The sequence below is a fragment of the Idiotropiscis lumnitzeri genome, chromosome 22 (genome assembly GCF_059441095.1).
Source record: "Idiotropiscis lumnitzeri isolate Australia: NSW breed Sydney's pygmy pipehorse chromosome 22, RoL_Ilum_1.0, whole genome shotgun sequence".
NCBI lineage: Eukaryota > Metazoa > Chordata > Actinopteri > Syngnathiformes > Syngnathidae > Idiotropiscis > Idiotropiscis lumnitzeri.
The window spans coordinates 3,898,888-3,905,221 of NC_142412.1; the positions used below are offsets into that span (position 1 = coordinate 3,898,888).

At 43.7% G+C, this 6,334-nt stretch overlaps 1 long non-coding RNA gene across 1 annotated transcript; it reads right to left on the reverse strand.

Annotated features, from left to right (window-relative positions):
- Nucleotides 1-621: 621 nt before the first annotated feature.
- LOC148316150 (uncharacterized) lies at nt 622-4,772 on the reverse strand. Its single transcript, XR_015840330.1, has 3 exons — nt 4,712-4,772; nt 4,225-4,634; nt 622-2,300 (listed from the first exon to the last, which is right to left on the reverse strand). It is a non-coding gene; the product is annotated as an uncharacterized LOC148316150 (long non-coding RNA).
- Nucleotides 4,773-6,334: the final 1,562 nt, after the last annotated feature.

Sequence of the window (6,334 nt, forward strand, 5' to 3'; positions counted from 1 at the left end):
AGACCTTTTTCTGTGCAGATGGCCGAGCGGTCCTTTCCGAAAAAGCATGTTTCTCAAACCCTACCGGCGTCTGTCAGAAGACGCCTGAAAAAAAAAAAAAAGAAACAAACTGTAATGTGCCATAATAACTCGTCTCATAATAAAACGTCCGACTGTATTTCTTTCTGGCATGATGGCCCAGTGTTGTGCTGAAGAGGGGTAGGAAAACATGCTGAGCGCCGTTGATGGACTGCCCATTAGTATGAGACAAGATCGGAACCTTACTTTGGACCAGTATTCACCTCAAAGATGTCCCTTTTCTCTATTCATTTCTGCACTTAACTAAAAAAAAAAAGACAAAAGTGGAGTTAGCTCATTCTTATTGTCAGTGGCTTAGTTAGAGCCACCATTGTAAGAATAAAAAGGAAAATCCATGAGAATATATACATATTTTGTTCAGAAAACTGTAAAAAAATTTTAGCGTAAAATTAAAAAACCCAAACTTTTCACTGAGTATAGCTTTTTATTTACGTTATAATTAGGCTGACACTATAAAACAAATTTTTAGTGCTGTAAATGCATTTTCAGCGTTTAACGGGCCGCATGTGGCCCCCGGGCCGTAGTTTGCCCACGCCTGTTCTAGATTAACACTAAGGCGCACCTTCAAAAATGCTTAAAAAAATATACAATATATATAATAAATATAGAAATATATTTATATATATATATATATATATATAGATAGATAGATATATATATAATTAACATCAGCTGCGAAATATAACAAAAAAAAATTCAATTGGGCAAAAAAAAAAATCAATCCTCAACATACAAAAACAAAAGGCGTAAATTCACTGCAAAACACGTTGTCCCCCCCCAGGAGGAACAAGACTTGACAGAGTGGGGATTGGGAGTGAGTCAAGCTCAACCGCTCCAGCGCCCCCTCGTGCCGCTCGGCGAAACTACAATGTCCCCGAATATTTTTTAGACCCGCGAAGCACTGAACCCGCGAAAGGTGAACCGCGAAGTAGCGGGGTATTACTGTATTTGACAAAATGATAGTTTTTCCAAAGTGAGATTCTGCTTAGCAACAAACCCCAAACACTTGATAGAGCTCAACCTAGAAAGTGTTTTTAGCAAGTCAAAAATTTATTCAGAAAGTGAAATATTAAGGACCTTCTCCTTGTTGACATTGGTGAAGTGAGCCCTCTCCAGTGAATTCATGAAAAGATACACGATGCACAGGTTTAGCACAAAATGTAAGACGAGCTAGTTTTTGATCCAGCTAGTAACCCACTGTCAGAAATTGTGCAGTCGAGATTCCCACATTTGGGGAATTCGCAGGGGTCTTCCAGCGTCACCAACTGGAGCTGATTCGTTCGAATCCCACCTCAGACAGCTTGGAACCTGTGCTCTGCAACACCCCATGTACACGTCAACGAGGAACGTATGGTGTAGAGTGTTTATTGCGATTGGGCCAAAACCTCTCATCATTGCCTCTCGCAGGCACTGCGACTGATGGGGCTCTGAATGAAGGTCTTTGACTGCGCTGATGCGGCATAGCGACAATTTTATTTATTTTTTGCTTGAGATGGTCGCAGTCTCCCCAGGAGGCGTGGGTTCAATCATCTTGTTTGATAACCCCGATCTCCTTTGCGTATGCGAGGGCATCAGCAAGTCAATGAGATCCGATGACGGGCCCCCTCAGGAGCTGATCTGATGTCAGCAGACGCAACCATTGGAAGCTCAAAACCTCTGCAGAGCTTCAAAAAAAGGAAGCCACTTCTGGGGTGGGAAAAGTTTTAATCGCAGGCCACACGTCGCGCTCACACTCGTAGCGAGGGGTAATTTGTGGGAGGGAAGCGGCGTACAATATTCGGGGGCATTGTAGTTTCGCCGAGCGGCACGACGGGGCGCTGGAGCGGTTAGACGGCCGGCGTGCGCCGAAGAAGAGCGTGGGCCACAATAAGATAAAGCCAGTATCAGCCTGACACCAATGGCTCATCGATGGGAATCCATTAGCAGGTGACAAGCATGTAACCGGCGTTGATTTCCAGCCTCTTAAGTGAAGTCCACCAAAGGAAAGATCACTGGTTCGAAATCCCGTGGGCTTGGAACCGCCCACAAACCCACCAAAATAACAATCAATCCGTGTAGGTGGTTAGGATGGTAATCTGCTCTGGTTTGTATTCTTGAAGGAGGAGATAACGGCAAAGAGCAACGACAAACGTGGCCTCGTGAACGTTCTGATGGCTTTTGCCCTCCTCCAATTGTTTTTCCAGTTGCTTGTGCTCCACAAAGAACACATTGCTTTTCAGGCCCTGTAAAAGAGATTTGGAATACAAAGTTTATACTTGCAAAAAAGGACCATCAAATATGGTTCAAATACAGAACTCAAATGGGCAGTCATTAATTTGATTGTCCAATATTTCCCTTATGAGATAATAATTTGAAGTGAATCAATGATTTTGATTCTTCCATGCATACTTGATGCCCAGAATCAACGGTTTTGACGTTTCTTTTTGGGTCTCTTGCCCTAAAAACACAGATTTTCTGGCCCAAGAACATTTGTATAACCCCAGGCTTCAGGATGTCTCCGTACAGCCCTTATAGGGTAGATGTTGCACGTTTTGTGCGCATGTTGAGTCAAACAACATCCAGCCAGAGGTAATTATCACCTCTAATTATATTGTTGGACAAGCTCTGAGCCGAAGTGGTCTCCTTGGTCCATTTCCTCCTCGCAGTTCATCTGGACGAGTAGCCCGTGCAGCCTGATCAGCGAGAAGACTAAAAAAACAAACTTTTATAACAGCTAAACCAAACGTTTCCAATGTAAATTTCCACGCGCGAGCCGGCGTGCGGCATCTGCTCTTCAAAAGCGAAAACACAACAAAAACCTACGATATTTTGGCCGAAAATTTCGGATTCCTCTGACATGACTATTGTAGATTTTAAGTATGCATTTACTCGCCGAAGAGAACAAACAACAGCGCTGGATCAACATGGATTGCAATTATCATATGGGCCATTTTGTCCAATGTTAAAAATGTTACCTTTGTATTTGTCGGTGTTGAAAAAAATAAGACTAATGTGTTAGTTCAAGACTGTCAAACATTCATGACATGTAGTATTTTATTGCAGGAAAAGGCTATAATTAATGTCAAGTCTGTTGTGATTGCTGAGGGGTCCATTCACTTGTGTGCATGCACTTAGGGAGCAATTCCATGTCACTGTCCTAAATCTACTCAACAATTTTGCAAACATGAACATCTGTTGTTGGGCCCTCAACAACTATTTAAAATCAAAGTAGCAATGTGACATTTCCCCAAAAATACTAAGTCTGGTTGGTTGTATTTAACTTTATTTAAGTTGCATTTAAGAACTGGTTGTTTTTAAACATTTAATGAAGTACATTTTTATTGACTTTTGTGTGTCCCCTGATCCGATTCCCGGAGAAATCCCTTGAAACAAAATGCTTTGTTAAAAAAAAAATTCCCACCCCTTTGCGGCCGTCAAAAAACTGTCTCTCCAGTCGGGAGAAAGGTGTCATTCTTTTGCACCCTGATCCTAAAGGCTTCATCTGATTGCCTTAAAATTCTGTCTGTAGCATCTTAAGACCTGGGGCAAACACTGGGGCTAAAATTTTTTGTTTTAGGTCGGTGCCACAGATGCCTTTTGCCCTGTAGCATCTGAAGACCTGGGACAAACACTGGGGCTAAAAATTTTTGTTTCCGATATATATATATATATATATATCTGGACAATCAAATTAATGACTTTCCAGGCTTCAGGATGCCTTTCTACACTATATAAAGGTGGAAATTTACATTGGAAACGTTTGGTTTAGCTGTTATAAACCACGCCGGCCGTCTAACCGCTCCAGCGCCCCGGACCGGGAGAAGGGCAGGGTCATCCGCACAGAAGAGAACAAACTACAGCGCTGGATCAGAGAGGCCATTGAGATCTGCAAGCGAGGCATAAAAACCTGACCTATTTGGCACATCACTTTATTCATCTAGCAATAAAACTGACAATTGCCATTTTACAAAAAAAAAAAACGCATCCGTCATTATAGCCTTGGAAGAAAAATATTAGGTCAGGTTGAGGGAATATAACTTCTAGTTTAGTAACTATGTAGAACTCAACAAAAAAATATTTTTTGAACTGAAAATGAAAGCATAACTTGGAGGCTACTTCCTGTAAATAAAACAACAAGATAACATTGGCGCTGTTACAGTTACATACTTGATCCTTCTTCTGTTACCATCCCAAGACCTTCTGCTTTGTTTTGCCTCTCAAAAGCATTGAGATCCGCTTTTTTGAAATGGCTCGCCATGGCCCTCGAGAAATGTTCCGATTCCGGCTCCGGCCTTCCTGTGTGGAGTTTGCATGTTCTCCCCGTACCTGTGCGGGTTTCCTCCGGGTATTCCGGTTTCCTCCCACATTCCAAAAACATGTATGGCCGGGAAGGCAGGGAGATAGATGCACCTGTCACATGTTTGCTTTTTTTGCGGCCTCTGAAGTGCTCCTTTGATTGTCCAGTATTTCCCTTATGAGATAATGCCTCACATAGCAAGACAACTCACTCTTTGCCCAGCAGGGTGTGCTAACATGCACTTCCAACAGCTCGTTGATGACAAGGGGAAGGTGCTCCTCTTCAAAGAAAAAATGGACAGATAAGCAAGGATTAATTCACCTTTTAAACAAATTATTTTTTATTTACTATCCTCACGTGTTAGCCGCCTGCCCCGGTCACAGCCGTTGTTGTCGTGCCTGCGCACCGCAGAAGAACAGTGGGTGTCTGACAACAAGCCCCACCCATCTAAAGCTCCGGCAACATGACTCAGATGATCCTATCTTCGAGTTCAAGCAGCGGTCAGGACTGCTTGATCACACTCTGACGTGGCTCGAACATGGCTAATAAAAACACATACATTAAGTTTGAAGAAGACAAAATTGATTAGTTGATGAAAAGATTATTTTGTCTTTGATCTTTATAAAAACGTGTCAGATGATGACTAAATTGTTTGATGTTTATAACAAGACTCCAAATTGTGTTTGATTGTCGAAGAAAACGCAAATGACGACTGAGAATTGATTTGGGGATTCAGTCCAAGCTCTAAACATAATATATACAAGTCAGACCTAGGTAGCGTAAGACCAGCCAAGCTATGAAAAAAAAGTGTGACTTGTGTGGGCTCGCTCGCTCACTTTCGGGCCAAGAAAGTTCGTCCTCCCTGTACAATGGTCACAAATGGGTCTGAGCTGAACAGCACCGCGCCGGACCCCGACGACGACGACACGGCAGCCGCCGGTACTCAAATGGGGGTACGCATACCCCTCGAGTGTCCAGTTTGGCGACGAGGATGTCTGGGATGATCGTGTAACACAGTCAAGAGAGCATTACCAGTTGCCAGGATGGCGGAGCGGTCTAAGGCGTTCCGTTCAGGTCGCAGTCTCCCCAGGAGGCGTGGGTTCGAATCCCACCTCAGACAGAGCCCATTGAAAGTACCAAGTTCCATGAAGGCGTGCCTTACCTGTCACAAGAATGAAGGCAAGTCACGCCCCCGACCCTGTAACACAACCACATGCGTGCGCACATGAACACATACATATACGGATTGTTTTGCAAGTGAACCGCGATGACGCACGAGTGGATTTATTCCCAATACACAGATTTACTACATATGCGCCTGGGCCCTTCTCTCACTTGCACACTCCTCCCGTCCCGAGACTTTTTTGTAGGTCTTGGTCTTATACATAGAGTGAGGGGACAAGTCCTCGCCACTGGCCGCGAGTAGTTTGACACCTTTCGCAGTGGACGAGCCTTGTTTTTTTTTTTTTGGGCGCTGGCTGATCGCAGTGGTAGCGCCACCAACTGGTTAAAACGATAGGCATGAACAGATAATGCGTGCCCTCTTCGGACTGGAGGAGAGGAGGCTGCTCTCTTCCCACTGGAAATATTTACTCATAGTTTTTTGTATCAACTTTATTGACATTTGCAAACCAAACACAGTTATTAATACGTACATAATATAGAAAAGACAAAAAGAAGAGCCAGGGGGATTTTAAGTGTTTCGGCAAGTACCTCAGCCGATTTCGTCATAAGAATGGCTTCTTTGACTACATTGATTGGAGCAGGTTTTTGGGCCGGCAGGGGCCCTCCGATGGCGGCTCCTGAACATTGCAACCGTTAAAAACGAGATTAATCTAAAACAGCACTTCCAAACGAACTTGTTCCATTAGGATCTTTTCTGTAAGCCTACCTCGACGGGCCTGGGAGAAGGCGGCGGGATGCGAAGGCGGCGATGTGTACAGTGCGAGCTGAAAATGCATTTACAGCACTAAAAAAACA